At 44.7% G+C, this 23,639-nt stretch overlaps 1 protein-coding gene and 1 pseudogene across 6 annotated transcripts in view; one reads left to right on the plus strand and one right to left on the minus strand.

The window, feature by feature from the left end:
* SEMA4B (semaphorin 4B) overlaps positions 1 to 23,639 on the minus strand; it is a 254,134-nt gene that overhangs the window by 215,957 nt on the left and 14,538 nt on the right. Inside the window, exon 2 of one of the 6 annotated variants that reach the window (XM_083184135.1) lies at positions 9,248 to 9,386. The exons of the other annotated variants lie outside the window; for them this stretch is intronic. The gene's annotated coding sequence lies outside the window, so the exon portion shown is untranslated. The remainder of the gene's footprint in view (positions 1 to 9,247; positions 9,387 to 23,639) is intronic. 6 annotated transcript variants of the gene reach the window in all.
* LOC146077204 (5S ribosomal RNA) lies at positions 19,197 to 19,316 on the plus strand (annotated as a pseudogene).

Below are 23,639 nucleotides of genomic sequence, written 5' to 3' on the forward strand. Positions count from 1 at the left end.
CACATTCTGCCACATGGATTGAGCCAAAATACACACTATACCAAACAGATTGAGCAATAATGCACAATATGATTCATAAATGGGCATTGCGCGCCAAAGGTGTGCATTAAAAATTACACCATAATATCCATTACATGTTAAGCCACACACCATAATGTCCATTACGTATTAAGCCAAACACCATAATGCCTATTAAAAATTATGCTACATAAGTGCTGCTTACCTATATGCTCATTGCCAGGGGTTCCATGCTCATTGCCAGAGTTTCCATGCTCATTGCCATATGGGATTACATGCTCATTGCAAAGGGGGAATACATGCTTGTGGTAACTGAGGGACAGCCGCCGCCAGGCAGAAATGACAGCCATTGACAGCCGGACAGAGAGCAGGGGGCTGCCCGGCTGTATTCAGAGCAATGTAGGTCCCAGCTATTTGATATGATACCCCTTTCACACCAGAAAATGCAGGGATTTACCCAGGAATATTGACCCAGGATCATGCAGGGACATTCCCGGATTGGCCCCTTTTACACCAGCCTAGTTCCTGCATTTTCTGGCGTGAGGAAGAGAGAAAACTACCCTCCCCCCTTTAAACAACCAGCTATATCTTCGGAACCAACTGACCCATTTACATGAGGGATTTTAATTATTTTCAAATGAATTTGGTCCTGTGAAACTGGGCCATTTGGTTCCAGAGAAATCTGTCCTCAAACAACATGAACAACCATGAAATTACATTTCAAAAATGAAAAAAAAAAAATAAATAATCGGTTTACACGAAATATCTCTAGAACCAATGAACCCATATGGACCAGCCTGGTATCAGATTGAAGGCCCAATTTGGGTTAGACTGAGATCAACCTTGAGCTTCTGTGATGCCGTTGGAACCAGGTGGGAGTCGGAATTTGTGGGTCTCATGTTATCCTATGGGGAAAACGTTCCAGCTTTGCCTGGCAGTATCTCCGGTTCCCGGGTGGCTAGAGACTCGGGGCTGGTCTCGTTGGAAAGCCCTGACCCTCAGCTACAAAATGGGCCTATTTAGAGAGTGGGCCTGGAGCTGTAGCTCCATCAGGCCCATTGTTAATCCGGCTCTGCCCTTTACAGGCTCGCTACGCTCGGCACACTAATTTATTCTCCCTCCAGGGGTGTCGTGGACACCCACGGAGGGAGAATGTGTCGGGATTTCGGCGGTCGGGATTCCGAACGCCGGGATCCCGACTGCCGGGATCTTAACTGCATCCCAAATGCAGGGTTGTCTAGGGACTGAACCATTTCAAAGTCCCAGTGCGACCCTGCATTTTGTGATGTGAAAGGGGTAGGACAGGATTCACACTGCAGAGGTTCCAATTACAGACAATAATTACATAACTGACCGAAAGTAAAAAAAATAAATAAGAAAAACGATATTAATTCCGTGTTACATTTGGAAGATGTTAAACTCTGAATTGCATATAATATAGGCATGATCCCACGTGGATTGTTGACAGCTCAGGAGTGATAACTGTGGGCTGTGGTAATGGTTCCAGTGATACAGACTGTTCAGTAGGTTGTGTATGTTAGCAGCCTAGCGAACATATGTATGTATGTATGTATGTTTGTGTATGTATGTGCAGTCAGGGGCGTAACTATAGCACAGCAGCCTCCACCACCGCGGGGGGGCGCTGTGCATGTGGGGGCGCCGGGGGCTGCGGTGCTATAGTTACCCCCCCCCCCCAATCCCCCGCAGACTTACGTATCTTGCTGGTCCCGGCGGCTCCGTTCTTCTGATGAGGACCACAACAAAATGGCCGCCCCCATATAGCAAACAGTTCTCTGAAACTGTCTGCTGTACGGGGGCGGCCATTTTGTGGTGGTCCTCAGCAGATGAACGGACGGAGCCGCCGGGACCAGCGCGATAGGTAAGACTGCGGGGCAGGGGGTTAGCATAGGCGATGGGGCGGCCGGGGGGGTTGCTCGACGGGGCGGGGGTGGGTATGGGCGCCCCCCCCCCCTAACAGCGGGGGGGTGCCCAAAACTTAGCTACGCCACTGTGTGCAGTTGCTGATTCTTATATATTCATATCTGCAGAAATATACAGTTACCATCTCTACTGGCAGCAATGCCATGTGCAACTGTGCCCGCCATCATACAGTTAGATGTACGGGTCTGCAGTAAGGGGTTTTCGGTACTTTCATGCATGCGGAATAGCAAAACTAAATATCAGTATATGGTCACCTCCGAATCAGGCCCATTGGTAGATCTCCGCTAAATATGTGAACTAAAAGTAGATCCCGGGACACAAAATTCTGGCCACCCCTGCCCCTCAGAGCCAGATTAATGTCTAAATGGGCCTGGAGCTGAAAATGATCAAGGGCCTATTATGCGCAATAATAGGGGTTGTGGCCAGCAAATAATAATGTGGGGGGCGTGACCAGTGTTCTGGTTGGGTGGTCTGCTCATGGGTGTGTCTCTATTTTTGTAAATACTTTAAACTAATTATATATGCCTGGAAAAAGCAGGGGTCTGACATAGGAAAAATGCAGGGAGATATCCAAAGGTGCACCCGCAGGATGCCGATGTCCTAAGATACTTGCGGGGTGAGGCGGCACTCCAGTCAGAATAAAATAGTGTGCCGAGCGTAGCAAGGCACCATGCCCTCTGCTTGGTGAGTGCAGCGAACCCGAAAGGGGGAGCGATCCACAGCCCCCCTTGTCAGGATTGCGGCGGTTGGGAGTCCGGCGTCGGTATTTCGACCGCCAGCATATCATACCGGACCCCATATATCCCTTAGACAAATCCTGCAACACAATAATAACCCCTTTATACTGTACACACCCCTTTATACTCTTACACATTATGCCACATGGAATGAGAAAAAAATTCACACTGACTGAGCTAAAATTCACACTATGGTTCACGGATTGAGTCAAAATTCACATTATGCCACACAGATTAAGGCAAAATTCACATTCTGCCACATGGATTGAGCCAAAATACACACTATACCAAACAGATTGAGCAATAATGCACAATATGATTCATAAATGGGCATTGCGCGCCAAAGGTGTGCATTAAAAATTACACCATAATATCCATTACATGTTAAGCCACACACCATAATGTCCATTACGTATTAAGCCAAACACCATAATGCCTATTAAAAATTATGCTACATAAGTGCTGCTTACCTATATGCTCATTGCCAGGGGTTCCATGCTCATTGCCAGAGTTTCCATGCTCATTGCCATATGGGATTACATGCTCATTGCCAAGGGGGAATACATGCTTGTGGTAACTGAGGGACAGCCGCCGCCAGGCAGAAATGACAGCCATTGACAGCCGGACAGAGAGCAGGGGGCTGCCCGGCTGTATTCAGAGCAATGTAGGTCCCAGCTATTTGATATGATACCCCTTTCACACCAGAAAATGCAGGGATTTACCCAGGAATATTGACCCAGGATCATGCAGGGACATTCCCGGATTGGCCCCTTTTACACCAGCCTAGTTCCTGCATTTTCTGGCGTGAGGAAGAGAGAAAACTACCCTCCCCCCTTTAAACAACCAGCTATATCTTCGGAACCAACTGAACCATTTACATGAGGGATTTTAATTATTTTCAAATGAATTTGGTCCTGTGAAACTGGGCCATTTGGTTCCAGAGAAATCTGTCCTCAAACAACATGAACAACCGTGAAATTACATTTCAAAAATGAAAAAAAAAAAAAAAATAATCGGTTTACACGAAATATCTCTAGAACCAATGAACCCATATGGACCAGCCTGGTATCAGATTGAAGGCCCAATTTGGGTTAGACTGAGATCAACCTTGAGCTTCTGTGATGCCGTTGGAACCAGGTGGGAGTCGGAATTTGTGGGTCTCATGTTATCCTATGGGGAAAACGTTCCAGCTTTGCCTGGCAGTATCTCCGGTTCCCGGGTGGCTAGAGACTCGGGGCTGGTCTCGTTGGAAAGCCCTGACCCTCAGCTACAAAATGGGCCTATTTAGAGAGTGGGCCTGGAGCTGTAGCTGCATCAGGCCCATTGTTAATCCGGCTCTGGTTTCTACCAATTGTATATGACCATGCATGCAGCAGGCGGAGTCAGAGGCGTGGGAACAAGCCGCCTCAAGTGCACTGATAGGTGCTCAGTTCTGTCAAACAAATCCCTTGAAAAGTTAAACTAAATATGCTGCCACATTTATTTCTGCATCCAGTAAATAAGATGAGTTAAGTAGTGCGAAATGACATAATGCTCAAGCAAGTTTTTGCATTATTTGGGCAGTGCAGTTATTTCTTAAAGTTCATTATAAGGCGGACATGAGGATACTAACAACCATAATAGCCCTGAGCTCACACCCCAGATCATGTCTAATGGGCACTACACACAAGGCGACATTTAGGGATTTTCTGAGCGATTTTTCAGAAAATGCCTGAAAACGCATATAATTTGCTGTGTGTATGTGTGTAGACCACAAAAGCAATTTAAATGCTCACCCCTGCCGCTCTGTATCCGGCGGCAATTAACCTCCATGCAGGTTATTAATCTGTCAGGGCCAGTGTTCACAGCAGAGAACACTGGCCCTGACACCTCGCTCAGCACACAGCACTCTGCAGTGGTGTGTACTGAGAGAGACAGAGCATACTTGCCTACCTGACCCTCTCCATGCGGGAGAAAATGCTCTGTTTCTGGACTTCCCTGGTAATGTATGATTGCCATCACCTGTGGGGAGCTAGGTAAAGGTGTTTCACCACAGGTGCTGGCAATCATACATTACCAGGGAAGCATACCCTCCAACTGTACCGATTTAGCCGGTACAGTACAGTTTTTTAATGGTCTGTTCCGGCCAAATCTAACTGCACCGAATGTACCGATTTTAGATAGCCGGGTCGGTCCTCCTCCTCTGGGAGTTGTAGTTCCTTCCAAGTGGTAGTTTGTTTGAACGCTGGCTGCTCTTGCGGCAGCGTGAGCATGAGGGGGGGGGGGACTACATATCCCAAGGTGCCCTGCGGGGAGACTCAGCAGTCTCATCCCGCCTCCCCCCCCCGCCGCTTACTGGAAAGGTTGAGTAATATGTCTCCACCGACCAATAGTAGGCCGCGGGCACCTGTCCTGGAGGAGCAATGGGCGAGTGAGGGGGCGGGACCGGGACGCTCTCCGTTCCTGTGACATGGCGGCGGCTCCGTGTACCAGGTGAGACCGGACCCGCCATGACGTCATCCCGCCCAGCACCACTGGGGAGCTGAGCATGCCAGGTGCGGGCTGTCCCTGGTACTGTACGTGATGTGCTGTCCTATGTGTACAGTATGTACACTGTGCTGTGTGTGCGCGCGCTATAGGGGGTATATTAAAAATGCATAATAACACATTCGGAAAGTGGGTTTGAACACGCCCACTTTAACCAATGGTCACACCCACTTTAACCCGTGGCCACGCCCCCCTTCCCTGAATGTGTACCAATTTCTGCCCTTCAGATGTTGGAGGGTATGGGGAAGTCCAGGAGCAGAGCATTTTCTCCCGCATGGAGAGGGTCAGGTAGGCAAGTATGAGACAGAGTGTTCTGAACAAAGTAGCACGTCAGCCTGTGATTAGTGTTTACTCCTGAGTGCAAGTTATTAATCGCCGCCGGATTCAGACCAGCGGGGCCACACATTTAAATCCGTGTGGTCTACACACACACACACACAGCGATTTACATGCGTTTTCAGGCATTTTCTGAGCGATTTAGTGAAATCACTCAGAAAATGCCTGAATGTGTCCCCGTGTGTAGGGTCCATTAAACTATTGCATTACAGAAGATCTCTGACCCTGGCAGGAGTTATAAGCTGTTAGTAGCTAGCTCATCACACATCTACTGAAGAATATTTTGCTTTTGGATCAGCCCACACACAGACCTACGTTACTTCCCTTGAACTTTCCTGACTGTGAATAATTGGCTGTTTTCTCACTTCTTACTTTTCACTTACAAGAATGTGTCCAAGCACTTAAAACCCACATAGAATATCCTCCAGGATCTTATTAATCCAAAACAAACAAGGCGAATAAAAAATAAAATAAAACAAAACACAGTTCTAGCCAGAAGCAACACAATTCCACCATTGCATGTTTAAAAAAAAAAAAAGACAACACCCGATAAGGGAGGAGATAATGGCCCTTATTCTGATTCGAGCGGTACGGCCCGCGTGCGGCCGTACCGCCGATGTTTTCCGTCTGCACATGCGCAGAGGTCAATCTGCGCATGTGCAGGCGAATTCGCCGCACATAACGTTACTACGCCGCAAAGGGGGCGTATAGGGGAGTGAGGGGCTTCATGCCCTCATTTCCCTATGTATACGCCCCGCGTTTCATGGGCGTTCCCATGCAAACGCGGGGCGTACGCATGCTAATGAGGGTATGACGCCAGTGATGGGGGCGGAAAGCTGACGTCGCCGGATGTCAGCTCTCAGCCCCCATACAAGCTATCACACGGACGATTGTCCGTGTGGTCTCAGCTTGCGGGACCTGGTGGGGCGTGCGGCCCTGCCTTCGATGGTCGCCGACCATCGAATGCAGGGGGCAGCTCCCACCATGGTGGAGGCGTACGCCCCACCATTTTCGTGCGGATCGCCAGCCGTCCGTGTACGGACGGCCGTGGCGATCCGTAGTGTGGGCGGGGATTGGTTTGTGCGGCCGGAGCACCGTGTGCGGCTCTGGCCGCACCAACCAGAATAAGGGCCAATAACAGATTTATTTTCCAGTGATCTTTCTCTAAAGGGGCCTACACACGGGGAGAACTGCTGAGCGTTCTGAGCGATGCTAGATCGCTCAGCACAGAGATGTGTCAGCGCTGTGTGCTGAGCGTTCTCTCAGGGTCAGTGTCCTCCTGAGCACGCCGGATATTAATCGCTGGGCGATAGCGTCGCGCGGGGCAGCATATTGCTATGGCCCCTACACACGGTGCGATGTATGGGAATTTTATAAGCGATCTAGTGAGATCACTTTAAAAAATGCCCCTAAATCGCTATGTGTGTAGGCCCCATAAGCCATGTACAATTATCTGTTCTTATTTATTTGTCCATAGTAAATTCTTTTCACCCTGATTTATGAACAAGAACTAGCTAAGCTCTCCGGTGCTATGTGGCTGTCTGGGTAAGATGACGACTCCCTGGAGAGAACATTCTACTGATGGTATTGCTAGTTTCCAACATGATGTTTTACAGCAACTGTGCATGCATGGTAAAAAAAAAAGTAGTTTCCTGCCCATTGTAAGTACTGCACCATGCTGATTCGTTAGCCAGAATACAAGGGAAATATATACCAATGTGTCACATAAAATAAACATGATATAAAATACAATAAAACAATACAAAGCAGCTGTCCTGCATGATGAGAGAGTACTCTTCTCAGCACATATGTTTGAAGCTACCAAAATGAAAATAATGAGAGCATTATACATAGCATTTTCATCTCTCCTGCATGATACATTTGAACAAAAACAACCGGGGAAGATAAAGTTGTTTACGTTGTATTATATACAATTACATGCGATAAAACAAACATCGGGAGCAGAAGATTTGAGGGTTTTTTTTTTTTGCGATTTTTCTCAATGTTTCACCGATATATTTTTCATGGTAAATTCAATTTAATCTCCCAAAAAAAAACAAAAAAACTTTTTATGCAAAAACACCCAGGTTCAATAAATCCTGTGTGTTTTCGCCACTGTAGCTCCGAACGGGTTGTGGATTATAAAGGCTACAGTGCCTAGTTAGATAGTCAATGGGTCAACACCAAAAGGTCGATATGGAAGACGGTCAACACAGACAAAAGGTCAACATGCTAATAGGGCTATAGAGTATATTTTGTATCACAAACGTTTTCCATTGGGGATTAGGGAAATAACCCTCTACTCAAGATAGGCAAACCTCAACCATATTAGCGCTAAGAGATTTTCAAATCAAAAAATCTGCTATGCTAATAGGACTACCCCAAGAGAAGCAATTACCCATAATCAATGAACATGTGTAACTGTATATTCCGTTAGTATCTCCCCAAAGTGAAACCAAATTGCTTATATCACCCATTGCTACCTAGATTGCTACATAGTACTTTTATAGGTTTGGGTGAATAATCCAAAGAACAGATAATTCTCCGACATTTATTACTCTGCTTTGCATACATTGTAATTTTCAACTATAACCACTGCCCCCATAAACTACATCGATTTTGCCCGATTTCAGGTGAATCTGACCTTTCAGGCCGATATATCTTTTGTAAAGAGGCAAATCGTATGTGTTTTCCATCCGATGCGCGGTCTCGTGAGTGGCAGATAGGAGCCCCTAGATCACTTGTACTGCACCATTGATTCACCAGAATCGCATGGAATTAGATGGTGGATTTTGTGCATGCTATATATTGCATGCACAGGAATATATATATATATATATATATTAAAGATTTTTTCATAAAAAATCCGGAGAGTGCCGCCTCGTGATTACTTACAAGTGATCCACCATTACTTCTATATATAGATATATATAGCAACTCCAATGAAGAAAGGCACTCAGGAAACAACATTGGAGTTGCTGTCTGAAATATTGATTATGGCACCGGGGCAAGTTGTTTATTTATCAGAGTGCCGGCAGGATTGGATTCGTATAGATATATATATATATCTATATATACACAGATGTAGCGCCTCTGATCCTTTGCCGGGGATCGCCAGCATGCCTGCGCTGGCGATCGCCGGCGCAGAGGCGCTCCATCTGACTCACACGTCTCACACGCACGTGTATCCCAGCATCCTGCCCATCTCCGCTTCAGGGAGATGGGCAGGGATAGGGGGGATGGTGGGGCGGCGAGGGGCACTGGGGGAGGCGGCGGATCCAGCTCCATAGCCACGGGGCGAATGCGAGCGTCTCGTGCACGCGCGCCCCTGGTGAGAGCCGGCCGTTGGCGGGGGCTGGTAATAGAATCGCCAGTCCCTGCAAAGATGGAGCAGGCTCCATCTGTATAGATATAGATATATATATGTTCGACACTCCGGACGATTAATCGAATACCGCGGTGCCTTTCCAATTTAATGGATGCTGGATGGAGACCCCACGGCTTTTGGCAGAGCCTAAGGGGAATAAGGCGGCACTCCACGGATTTGTTGAAAAAAAAACTTTTATATTTTCATGGTGTATGTCACATAAACATCATCAACATTTCAAGGCCTGTTGGCCTTTTCATCAGGATGTGGGACAAAGTGCGTAAAGTGCTGTGCAAAATAATCAGAGCTACTGCTCTCTTACCTGTATATATGGCTTAAGCGTGTCTGTGTGTCCACGGTGTTTCCGGCGTCTCACATAGCCGTGCTTCCGGGTGCTCTAGCTACTCCCCCTGATGTGCGGTTGTTGCTTGGCAACCCTGGATGCTCTTGCCCCGTTTAGCCTGGAGGTATAAGCCATATATACAGGTAAGAGAGCAGTAGCTCTGATTATTTTGCACAGCACTTTACGCACTTTGTCGCATATCCTGATGAAAAGGCCAACGGGCCTTGAAACGTTGATGATGTTTATGTGACATTCACCATTAAAATTCACATTGGGAGTATACAGTGTTACCAAATGCTGATATGCATGCTATGAGTGTCAGGATGCATGGCATTCACAATGTGACGTGTCATGCATCCTGTCCAAAGTGCCATAGTAGGGGCACATACAAAAATTGTGGAGAATGCTGAGGGTCAGCCTGAATTCCTGAATAGTCATAATGGTGACTACTTGTTCTGGACACTCACCAACAGGTGTCCAGCTGAAAGGAAATCTAATATAAGCAATTGGGGTCATTCCCTAAAGCTGGATTTCCAAAAAAGAGGTTGGCTTGTCAGAGTTGCAAATAACTTAGTGAAGCTGGTCCAGTATTCCAAACACCCCAACACTGAACAGTCCGGGAATGTACCAGTCTCAGTACATTATACACTGAACCATGAATACAGTATGTGCATTTTAACTTTTGTTTTAGGCAAAGCAAAATAACATACATTGTTTCAAGCAATTTGCCTTTATGTAGTTGGGTAGTGTCCAGAAAAATGTGTAGATTGACAGTGGTAAAAGGCTGATGTGAGGTCTTCACTTTTTTTGTGTGCCAATGTCCACACCTGAGAACACGAACCGTCAATTAGTGTACCGCATTCACTCACTAACTTCAGGGCACTTTACCATTCCAATTTGGAGTCCACATGAATAATAAAGTATGAAAAAATGGGGAAAACATCACAAAAAAAACCTCATGCCAACCTTTACAGGCGTCGACTGCCATGTCGACCTATTGCTTGTGCAAACCATATCTTGTTGGCCTAGGCATTGTCTGTCAGACATCCGGATTCCCACAAAAATAGGCTCTTCCCACATTATAATTCAGCCTTAAAAAATGTCCATAATTTCTTTAAGCAAACTATTTGCTAAAGAAAAAAAAAAGCATAGGACATCTCACCCTGCTGCATTCCCTCAGGCATCTAAGGACGGGAACCACTCTGAGATGAGTCATGACAGTTTACAGTGCCGCCAGTGCATGTAGGGCAATGATTTTCAACCTTTTTGATCTTGTGGCAAACTAAATCTGATTTTAAAATTGCCAAGGCACACCATGAGATCCCCACAGGGCAAAACACATTGGCCCCCACATGAAAAAACAAGTCTATTGGCCCCTATATATAAAAATACAATCACACTGATCCCCACAGGTAACACAATAAAATACATTGGCCCTTTACATGAAAAGAAGAGACCAGTAAATAACATCTGTCTGTAAACTGGTTTGGGCATCTCTAGATCTGGGGCCACACTTGAGAACAGCTCAAGGCACATTAGTGTGCCACGGCACAATGGTTGAAAAACACTGATGTAGGGAATCTGCCTGCACAATGCTCTGTTCCTAGACTTTCCTCTAAATTTAGGATTACCATCACCTGTGTTGAAACACCTTTCTGAGCAATTAACCTGTTTAAAACAGGGGTACTTGTTACCTAGAACGGCGCCCATCGCGGGCATCGCATGCCATCATAATGGCGACCGATGCGATGCCCGCGATTTCACATAGAAATGAACGGTAAAAGGTAAATCGCGTCGGTCGCATCGCATGCGGCCAAAAAAACGCATGCGATGCGACAGACGCGATTACCGCGATTTACATAAGGAACAATGTTAAATGGCCCAATTGACCCGATTTTACATAGGGAACAATGTTAAATGGCCCACAGACCCCAAATAGCCACCCTGAAGTGTGAAATGGCCCCCCCAATTGTTAACGCCACCCCACGATCAACGTGAACCTGAAGCGTGAACCTGAAGCGTGGCGAGCGCAGCGAGCCCGCGAGGGGCGGCGGTACGCGTCCTCCGACCTTTTCATACCCCCACTATCCACGCCGGCGTGGAGTCGAGAATAGAAAGTGCGTCGCTCGCCACACTTTCTATTCTCAACTCCACGTCGACGTGGATAGTGGGGGTATGAAAAGGTCGGAGGACGCGTACCGCGGCCCCTCGCAGGCTCGCTGCTCTCTCCACGCTTCGGGTTGACGTTGATCGTGGGGTGGCGTTAACAATTGGGGGGGCCATTTCACACTTCAGGGTGGCTATTTGGGGTCTGTGGGCCATTTAACATTGTTCCCTATGTAAAATCGCGGTAATCGCGTCGGTCGCATCGCATACGATTTTTTGGCCGCATGCGATGCGACCGACGCGATTTTTAAATTAAGAGGGATGTCCAGAAACAGAGCATAGTGTCCCTCCTGAAATGGGTCATGTTGGAGTAGAATGTAATACCCCCTTCCACCTCCCCAGCCAGACCCTCTTCTGCCTCATCAGTTAGCTTCATTCTGTGATTTCAGCAATGTAGTTAAATTCAGACAAAGACAAATACTACAGCTCTCTACATTGGGCATAGATGCAGCATTGTGCCATATCTCAAAGCAATAAAAATGTAATCTGCCTGATGAGATAAATACATGTTTGGAAAGCAGAGACGGTAGTTGAAAAAAATCCCCCAAAACGTATGACTGGTACTCATAAGACTGGTGTTTACAGAACAGCACAAATACATAATAAACAAGAGCAAGATAGAATAATAACGTTATTTGTACACAGAAAAACGGGGGCGATAGGGGCTGAAATCGCTGGAAATATGGTCGCTGGCGACCATATTGCCAGTGATGGGAGTGTGCCCCAGCGATAAATCGCCGGGTGCGCGCTCCCGTTTTCAGCCCTGTTATAATCGCTGGTTACCTCTGCAGCACCGACGGCAGAGGTTCCCATTCATCAGCGACCATCTCTGGTCGCGGATGAAAAGGAGAAACTGAGCAATATATGGCTGAGCAATATATCTCCTCCGTGTGTACGGGGCTTAATGCACACCAATCAGGATGAAACACTGACTGTTCTGCCGGATACACAGAATGAAATGGATCTGACTCGATTGTGAAAAATACAAAATGTAGCCATTGGTAAAGCCTATTAAAATCACTTTAATGCTGATAGACCAAAATGAATGTAAGTGACTGGACCTGCACACACACACACCCACTTTCCGCCAAGCCTCTGCTTTGCCTCATGTGAATTTTAATGTTGCTCGCAGTGTGCAAAATTGCTAACACATGGTAGCATAGGGGTCTATGGGAACGCTCATTAGTCATGTAGTCCCTATGCTGCAGGAGGCACATTAATGAGTGTTGTTCAAAGACTGCTAAAGCAAGGACAAGCCACAAGTTTCCCTCTGTATGCCTTACTTAATCTTGTTTTGTGTGTGCAGGCAGTGAACTGACAAGGATTTTTTTATTTATGCTACTGAGCTTCACAGTAATATTAGGCAGGTGGTATTATCGCTTTCATAGGTTGTACCCTGCCTGCACCCACCCATTTGAAGACGTGCAGGGGAATTCGCAGAGCAAGGGGGTGCGGTTGGCTGTGCAAGCGGTGGGCGTCATTTCATCCATACGGAATGCTGCAAATTTCACAGCGTTGCGTGTGCACCAGAATAAGGAGCACTGGGGGTTATTTTGGTTCACTCTTTCTGAAAAGTTCCTTCTTAGATGGACAAAACCATGTCCAGGGGGGGCAGATGTAAAATGTGCAGAGAGAATTAGATTTGGGTGAGTTATTTTGTTTCTGTGGAGGGAAAATACTGACTGCTTTATTTTTACACTGCAATATAGATCTCACTTTGAAGTAAAACCCCACACAAATCTAAGTCTCTCTACACATGTTACATCTGCCCCATCTGCAGTGCACATGGTTTTGTCCATCTAAGAAGGAATTTGTCAGAAAGAGTGAACCCAAATAACCTAAACTGTCTCAGTGGAGGAAATCACTTCTTCCTCTTTGTAGGGCTGTGACTTGCAAGACACAACCAACATCAGAGCAGTGCCAAGTAGAAACCTATGTGGTGCAGATGCACACTCCATATTATTAATCAAATCAATCAATAATAGAGGTTCTTGGTATATTCATTGGCCATTAGCTCCTGCTTCTTTCTTAATACACTTATAGCTTAGTTTTTCACTTGTGTGCTGCCCTGGGGTGACTGGCCTATGCCGGCCTTTTTGGGGTTCCGCGCCCCAGATTCAAACTTAGTATTAGGGACCCACCAGAAATGAGGTCACCGTGAAGCTGGTTGGTGGGCAAATATTTCTTGGCCAATGAATATACCAAGGACCTCTATTATTGATTGATAATATGGAGTGTGCATCTGCACCACATGTGCTTCTTTGCAGAACTACAAGTCCCAGCATGATAGCACCTCATGTAAATTGGGTGTGCATTCTAAGATTCCCCCCCCCCCCTCAAGTAGAAACCTGTAAGTTCCCCCCATCATTATATCCCTGCCAATTTCTACAATCACTCTCCAAACAGGATGATGGGCCTAATTCAACATAGAATGCTAGTTCGAGAAAAAGCCACCTCCCAGACAGGAAGAATAACCGCTCCTTGCAAAATTGCTAAATTGATGCATTCACACATTGACTGCTATGTTTACAAATATATATTCGCTAACTGCATGCGCAATGCAAAAGCTATGCACCCGCAGTCATTCATTAATTGAACGGATTGCAAATTCCTCTAATTAGTAATCCATGCTGAATTAGGCCCAATTTGTGATCATCAGCCACTCCAAGAGCTGCATATAGGGCCTTATTCAGATCTGATCGCAGTACAAATTTGTTCTCAAAATGGGCAAAACCATGTGCACTGCAGGTGGGGCAGATGTAACATGTATATAGAGAGTTAGATTTGTATGAGTTATTTTGTTTCTCTGCAGGGTAAATACTGGCTGCATTATTTTTACACTGCAATTTAGATTTCAGTTTCTACACACCCCACCCAACTGTAACTCTCTCTGCACATGTTTGAGAACAAATTTGTACTGCGATCAGATCTGAATAAGGGCCATTATACAGTCCTCTGCAAGTACTGTAGATGCAGGTTGTCGCTATAGGCCTGATTCAGACCTGATGGCTGGGCAAGACTAATCCCATAATGCACTCTGACGTTTAAAAGGAGCCAATGTTACCATCCTACTACACACAACCGAGTAATGGCTACTTAGCTACAGAGATGGCTGTTCTGCATTTAAATATTGATTTGTGAGCACATCTCAGCTCTTTTATAACGCTAATGGGAAAATAAATATGTAAGCACATGACAGTTTAACGAACCCTATGAACTTTGTTCATTAGTTTTATACTACACTGTATTACTAGCACATTTATAAAAAAATCCATAATATACTTTCGCAGTCTGCACACAATTACTGGCAGACTCCAGTATTGCATGCTTTACCAGCAGGTGGTATATATAAAATCTGCTGCAATTTCTAAATCAAATCAATATAGTGTTAAAACAATCAAATTCCTCCCTTTTTACAGTATGAATGGATCAGTGTATATAATGTACTGAATACTGTTATTCTTTACTACCAAACCCACAATATAGGATACAGATTATAGGCCTGATTCATACCGGTTTGCTAGGCATTCCTGGGAATGCTAAAAGGATGAACACAGACATTGAGGAATTCTACTAAATGGATAGGGTTATAGATAATCGAACATAGAACAATAGGAACCCATAGGTTATGACACAAGCTTATTGTGGTGTGAATTGACTTCCAAAATATATTTCTTTTTAATTAACAGACACCTCTGTATGGGATCTCTACAGCACAGGAGGATATGAGTGATATTATGAAATTGTGTTATCTGCATTTCTCATTTTCTATATCGCTTGTGTTAGCAGTGCTGAACTCCACATATTTCCTGCATACTGCCAAGGAGCATCTGGGGAAACAATTTGTGTGTCTGGCTTTGTGAGGAAAACAAATTAATACCTCACACTTCCAGCTGATTTCTTCTGCAGAACGCAGGCTCCTGCTCCTAGCCTGTGACATTCACTGCAGGAGCGCAAAACTTAAGGGATAGTCAGGCACATCTTTATGAAGGTCCAGGAGTTGGATAACTGAGCAGCGTTAAATGTTTAATGTCTATGAGGCAAAGGGCCAGATGCACTAAGCTTCAAAAGTGATAAAATGGAAAGTGATAAACAACCAGCCAATCAGCTCCTGCCTGACATTTTTCAAACACAGTCTGTGACATGGCAGTTACAAGCTGATTGGCTGGCTGTTTATCACTCTCCTTTTTATCACTTTTGAAGCTTAGTGCATCTGGCCCAAAGTCTTTTCAACCAAAATGCATAAGGATATTTTTTAAAAACAAAAATAAGCAGGTTTGTCAGGCGGAAGACTCCTGTCTGGGAAACTTCCTGTTTTGAATCTCCTGTAGTTATTATCTTTCTATAGTAGGTCTCAAGAGAACTTCTTTCTTTTGCTACTGAACATGGTATATATTGGACCCACCACCTTCGTGACAATAGTAGGGATCACAACTGGTTTGGGAATAAGTCTACATTTACAAAAATTAGAATGTGCATTAATGATGTCTATGTATATAACATTCCTGCTTACTTTATGGGCCTGTCCACCAGGTAGGCCCAGAAGGAAGTTCCTGTGGCAAATATAGGGGCATACTTGCCGACTTCTTAAAACTCCTTTCCGGGCGAAGCCCAGAGACGAGTGAGAGGGGGGCGCGGGAAGAGGCTATGTTTTGGGGGCGGGCTGACATCACTAAGCCGCGCCCCCATGACGGGCAGCCGCAACAATTTGCGGGTCCGTGGATGGTAGGAGGGGCTAAAATGACGCAAAATGCGAATTGCATCATTTTAGCCCCACCCCCTCCCCGCAGACCCGCAAAATTTGGGGGTTTATACCGCTGGGAAGGGGGGCGCCGGGGCTGTAGCGAAAATGCGGGAGACTTGCCCACTTTCCAGGGGGGCCGGGAGGGTAGGCAAGTATGTATAGGGGGCATCACAATGTGATTTGTGGCATCTGTGCCAACTCCCCTTGCACAATATTTTCAGCAAAGCACTGTGGGAATTAAAGCATGATGACATAAATGCTACGTATCTTGTCATGAAGCCCTCTTCACTGTTTGCCATGAAATTCATGTGCCTCCAGGATAGTAACCAACTATTAGATTTTATATAGCTAAACCTGCAGCTTGGCCCTCGTTAATGATATGCTTCCTTCGTTACCGGCCCGTGGGAGCATGCATCGTTCATTGGTCAGAGTGTACACACTAGGTGATATATTGAACAATATAGTTTAGAAGTGCCAGAATGAGCGATATGGTTCATTATATTGCCCAATGTGCATGCACCTCTACTGTTGCTATAAACTGGCCTAATACATTTTCTCACTGCAAAGATTATTAATACAATTTTAAAAAAGCAGGATGAATGCAAGACAAATCAAATGCTTGTCAGGAAGAGTGGGTGCAGCTCCTGTCATTTACACTATTTCTGGGAGGGTCAAATGTAATAGTGTTAAGAACACACTTTAAACTATAGATAGTGTGTAAAAATCGTATAACTGTGAAGCCTTGTAAAGGTGAATAGTACACCATTTACAGCTGTGCACTTTGATACTGATTTATTTTGCAGAACATTTCATATTTAGCAGGCATATCTCCAAACTTGGATGTATTTAAACCTTATAACATCTGCTAAAGTTTTAAAGTGATCTGTATAAGTATGTTGACCAGTTACTGTAGGAGGAATGAATTCCATCGCTGAATGGGTAGATTGAGAAATTAAAAATAATCTATATGACTCATGGACATTGCAGCTTTAGGGCGGAATTCGAAAGGGGATTCCAACTGTCGGAACGTTCAGACAGTCGGAATCCTGAGTCATTTTCGCACTGCTCGATGGATACTCAACAGGCACAATTCAATGTTCCATCTGTCGAGTGTCGAAAAAATGGGCGTTTCTGCGAAAACGGACGTGAATTCGACAATTCACGTCCGTTTCCGACAAATCAGATCTGAAGTCGGTTCTGTTTTGTAGAAATCCGCCTTCAATGCTGTTGGAAACAGCGGCATTGAATAGGCGGTGGCCGCTATTTCCCCTGTCGGAAATAGCGGATGACATTGAATACCGGCCATAGTAACAAAGGATAACAGTAACAACAAGAGAATAGTGATCTACAGAACAGGTAGATCAGTACTGCACCACCCGTGCGGTCTCAGCCTGTGTGATCACTAAATAGTGTTTCCACCATATTCACAAAAATGTCCATATATACATAAAACGTGCCACCAGAGTGGCAATACCACATTGAGTTACATACACTCCACCAGGGAGAACAAGGTCCTTACAATTTAGAACAAGAGGAATCTTCCTTTTAATCTTTTTTCCCCTTTTCACAGGTTATGAGTGGGACCCTGTCTACTTTGGTTAGAAGAAATATCTGCACTATGGTTCATGTTCTCAGTCTTTTAGGAAGAAGTTATCGGAGTTCATAACCTGTCTCGCAAACAGAAAACATTCCCGAAGGCATCTTTTCCTTAAGATCTGCGGGATGTACTAGCTTCTATTTGAAGTAGTACACTGGCCTGGTCAAAGCCTCTGTGACTGTTTGGAATGTGGTCGATGATCTGTCGACTAAGGTCGCTAATGGAAAGATTGGCTTTGGCAAAGTGCCACTTTGACTAATGTCTTGCTTTGCAGAGTGGCTTTAATGGCTGCACGGTGCAGGGTCATTCTGTCCTGAAAGGGAATTAATGGTTTTGCCAACGTACCCAAGGCCGCATGGACATGTAAGCAGGTATACAATGAAGGACGACGTACAGAAGAGTATGTGGTTGATTTTGTATATTTTAGATCAGTGGTTCCCAACCCTGGTCCTCAAGTACCCCCAACAGTGCACGTTTTCCAGGTCACCCAGCAGGTGCACTCATTATTCAGACACATTTGAAAAGATCCACAGGTGGAGCTAATTATGTCACTTGTGATTCTGTTTGGAGACCTGGAAAACGTGCACTGTTGGGGGTACTTGAGGACCAGGGTTGGGAACCACTGTTTTAGATGATTGTGGATTTTTGACATTTTTAAAATACAGCCTGCACCATGTCCGTTAGGAGCTGATTGGCTGGCTGTTTCTAACTTCATTATACATTGGAATCTACTTCTCATGGACCCTATCCTGAAAGAACTACTACCACCTAACCCTGAGGTTATCTTCAGGAAATCCAAAAACCTGAAAGATTTAATAGCACCCAGTCTTATTACATCTTCATGCACACAAAGCAGCTCCGGATTAAAATGTACTGGTTCCTACAAATGCGGCAAGTGTAACATCTGCAAATTCGTCCACCCCACCAGGAAAAGATTCACCAACCACAACAACACAAAAGAATATCACATAAAAGACTTCATGAACTGCAATACATCTTCTGTAATATATCTACTAGAATGCCCGTGCCATCTGAAGTATGTGGGTAAAACCAAGAGACCTTTGAAACTAAGGATTCAAGAGCATAACCGCAATATCAAGAATAAAATCGACAACCATGCCATCTACAAGCACTTTGAGACGCACCATAATGCCAACCCAGAAGGACTTACTTTCAAAGCCATAGAATGGGTCAAACTGGGACCAAGAGGTGGAGACTTGGCGAACAAACTGTCCCAGCGCGAGATGTATTGGATATATTCGAGTTGGACACCCTACACCCCCTGGGTTTTAATGACAATTATGAAATTGCTCCCTTTCTTTAAGGTTCTCCTATCATTTTATTAAAATCCTCTTTCTTTCTTATTCTGCTTCACATCTACTAATAAAACACTAACAACATCTCCAGGTGTCGTCATTTTACTCTACAGTCAAACCACACTATGATACGCCCAATCTCGTCCGATCTTGGAAGCTAAGCAGTGTTGGGCCAGGTCAGTACCAAGATGGGAGACCTCTTGGGAAAACCTGGTGCTGTAGCAAAAACAGTGAACCAGACAACCTTGGATTAATGTTTATGAATATAAATCACTTTTTCCTAACCTAAATAGCACTTTAGCACTTTATGTAAATCCATGTAATTCTAACACTCTTGTCACTTCTAAAAAATCTCCAGCATGTGTCACCAACTAATCAGACACATTTGAGCTTATATCAGCAGTAGCACTTTAAAATTATTTTTCTCACTGAGCGCTAATACGCGTTATTAAATAAACCTAGGATCACCTTCTTATGTCACAATTCTCCAAATACTGGAGACACGTTTTTTTTTTTTTTTTTTATATATATATATTTATATATTTCCAATCTCATTTATCATCAGCCCGTAGTCCTACTGTAAGAATCATTCCCGTTATTATCTAATTGCTGAAAACCTCGATAAGTTGAACCCTGATACTTTTTTTTTTTTTTAATTGCGTTTTTATTTAATTTTCAATATAAAACAGGACAGTACACATAGTTACATTTCGGTATCTACATTATACAAAAGTTTCACAGTTCATTGATTAAAAAACAATACCTCATGTAACAAAACACACAACAAACATAGACAAGTTCACAACACAACTCCCAAAAACTCCCACCAGAAGGACCACTCAGCTTTATCCATGACAGTTTCCCCTGGCCAGTTGCACACAGCCCCTTCTCCACCCCCCGATCCATTCTCCTCTCAAATAGCCCCTACCAAGCCCACCAGTCCTACTTATTGGGCTCCTTCACTTGTTATAAACCATACTCCACAGTTAACTTTAAAACCTACTAACTATAAGCCCGACCCTATGCCTTGGGTAATATACCATATTAGACCCATAAAGTCCCTCAATCCGGAGAGTAGAAAACCTAAGTAACACATTGTATACAGCAAAAAAAAAAAAAAAACCCATCCAAATTGTTAAACTAACTATTGATTTGTACTCCAAAATTACTGAGTGTATCATCATGTGTCGAGAACATTTCCGTGTACATATACTACCTACATCAATTTTCACTAGAGTCTCCTCTAGCACTAATATGTGCACCCATTTCACATCACGTGCCTACTGTAAAAATATCTAATGGGATAACAGTGGAAGAAAAAAAAAAAAAAGAGGAAAAGAAACAAAAAAAAAAAAAAAAAAAAAAAATTTTATCTATTATTTGTAAATTTATTAAACCTCGTTCTGTGTAAGAGAGGAAATCTCCTCATATGTGCATCTACACCTATATTATCTAATTATTTAAATTTAATCACAAAACCAGTGCTTATACATTCAACCTCTCACTGTTATTGACTCTATAGTCTGCTGACCTATTCCAATATCCCCAGATGCCCAGGTACTTAGTACTCGAGCCCCGGGATGCATACACAAACTTCTCATGTTCACTAGTCTGGTTAACTAAATTAACCCATTCTCCGTGGAGCGGTCCCAAAGGGGACATCCACCTACGTGCGATTATTACCTTCGCTAGGGCCGCCAGGTTCTTTGCCATCTGTTTCATTTCCCGGGGGATTGTCCCTTCTGCCCATATCCCAAGGACCAGATTCAGTTTATTTAAGGCATTTCGTGGGACACCAATCAGGACCAGAGTTTTAATTATTTCATCCCAAAACCTACTAACCATCTTGCAGCTCCACAACAAATGGTCCAAAGTGGCATCCCCTTCTCCACATTTCGGACATCTATCAGACCCACCCCCAGCAAATTTTTTCAATCTGACAGGCGTTACATAAGTCCTGTGTAGAATGTTAAATTGGACCTGTTGAGTCCGCATTAAGTTTGTTGCTTGTCGTGGGCCATCCAAGGCCACCCTCCAGCCTATTTCATCTAACTGGGGGATGTCCTTGGTCCATTTTTCCCGTAGAACCCCCAATTCTTCAGATTGAACAAATGAATGTAGAAAGTGATACATTTTAGACAAGCGCTTACCCTTCGCAAGTTGTTTAATGAAGGTTTTGCACGGAGCCTCCACCACCTCCCACCTGGTGGACTTGCCCCCTACAGTCATAGCACTCCTTACTTGAAGATATCTAAAGAAAACTGCCTTAGGAATACTAAATTCTGCCTGCAGCTGGGAAAATGATTTCAGCACCCCTTCCAGACACCATTGGCCTAATGTATTAACCCCATAGGTATTCCACACTAACCCTCCTTGTTGTTCCTTGAGGTCCCCCATACCTGTTAGCGAAAGGATTGGAGTGTCCGGATCGAGACCAACAGCTTTTGTTAATTTACAGGACCACCTCCAGATTTTAACCGCTTGGCTGATTATAGGAGGAAGGTCCCGCCGGAGCCCCCTCACAAACAGTCTCTGGAGAGGTGTATAGTCTGGATCCACACACTCCACAAGACCTCGCAATTCAGCTGAGTCTTCTCCTGGCCTTACCCAGGCACATATTTGAACCATCTGAGCGGCCATGTAATATATTTTGAAATCCGTAAGGGCCATTCCCCCTTTATCTCTATCCCGGCTCATAACATCCATTTTTACTCTAGGCATTTTATCCCGCCAGATAAATGAGGAGACTATGCTCTTGATCTTCCTAAAGTGCTCATCCCCAATAAAAACTGGGGAATGTTGCACTATATACAAAAATTTAGGCAATAAAGCCATTTTAACCAGATTAACCCGCCCAATCTGAGATATCTGGAGTCTGGACCAACTACGGCATTTAGATTTTAATAAACTAATATAAGGAATTATATTTTGGGAAATAAAATCTCCTGAGTTTCTGGTAAAAGAGATACCCAAATACCTGAATTTTTCCACCCTCTTTAGTTGTCCTTCGGGTACTAGGCTCAGCCCACCCTCCATTCCCAGCTGGATATAGTTGGATTTATCCCAGTTCATTGTAAGGCCAGAATATCCCCCGAACTCTTGTATAAGTTGCATTACCACAGATAAGTCCCCAGGCATCGATAGACCAACCAGCAGATCATCTGCATATAACGAAACTAAGTTCCTACTAGGACCCCTACCCCCGTTCTCTCCCCCCAGGGCTGATCTCAATGCACACGCCAGAGGCTCCACCACCACTGCAAACAGCAGAGGGGATAGAGGGCATCCCTGGCGAGTCCCTCTGGAGAGAGAGAAAGAGGGGGATGTGAACCCATTGATGGACACTCGAGCCCTTGGATTTTGATATAACAGTGAGACCCGTTTTATAAACATCTCCCCAAACCCAAAGGCCTGCAGAGCCCCCCACAAGAAAGGCCATTCGACTGAGTCGAATGCCTTGTTCGCGTCAAATGACGCGAGCACTGCATCCGACCCCCTCAACTCCTCATTCTGAAGGTAAGTATATGCTCTTCGGAGATTAATCATGGTCGACTTCCCTTCCATGAAGCCCGTTTGATCGGGATGGACCACCTGATCTACTACTCTCTGAAGTCTAGTTGCCAATATTTTAGCATATATCTTTGCATCTGACGTTATTAATGATATAGGCCTATACGAGTCAACTCGTGTCGGATCTTTGCCACTTTTGGGGATCATAATAATTGCAGCCTCTGTCAAAGACTGAGGTATACACTCCTCTTTTTCCATACATTGAAAAACCCTCAACAGCTGGGGACCCAGTTTCCCAATATATTTCTGGTACACCTCCCCGGGGAGGCCATCAAGACCAGGGGCTTTACCCCCTGGAAAGGAGTTAATCGCAACGATCACTTCCTCCACTGTCAGGGGGGCCTCCAATATATCTCTTGAGGAGGACAACAGATTTGGAAGTTCCAGCCCTGCCAGGTACTGACAAATTTCTTCATTACTGCGACTTAATTTGGACCTATATACCTCTTCAAAGTGTGTGGAAAATAGTTCTGATATTTTAGGGGTATTGGTCACCTCTTGGCCTGATTCTAACCTAATCAAGGATATAATGTTAGATGGACTCTCTTGTTTCATAATATGTGCCAGAAATTTCCCGGTCCGATCCGATTCAGCGTACCACCTGTTTGACCCTGAGGTAAGCCGTCGGCAGGTTACCTCCTGGAGAAACTCCACCCACTCTTTTTGGGCAGCCTGCCACAGCAACCTTGCTGAATCTGTCTTATTGGACAGGAAGGTGTTTTCAAGACTAATCATTTTCTCTTCCAATTCATCTGCCCTCTTTCTACTAGAAAGCTTCAGGAAGGCTATCTTTTTAATAAACGCCCCCCTTAAATACGCCTTAAAGGCGTCCCACACAACAAGATTTGCAGAGGACCCATCATTTCCTTCAAAGAATTCATCTATCATTTTCTCCATCACCCCCTGTTCCCCCATTTGTTGCAACCAGTATGCCTGCAGTTTCCAGTATCTGAACCCTGTCTGGATCTCTAGGTCAAT

The sequence above is a fragment of the Crinia signifera genome, chromosome 4 (genome assembly GCF_055691185.1).
Source record: "Crinia signifera chromosome 4, ASM5569118v1, whole genome shotgun sequence".
Classification (NCBI taxonomy): domain Eukaryota; kingdom Metazoa; phylum Chordata; class Amphibia; order Anura; family Myobatrachidae; genus Crinia; species Crinia signifera.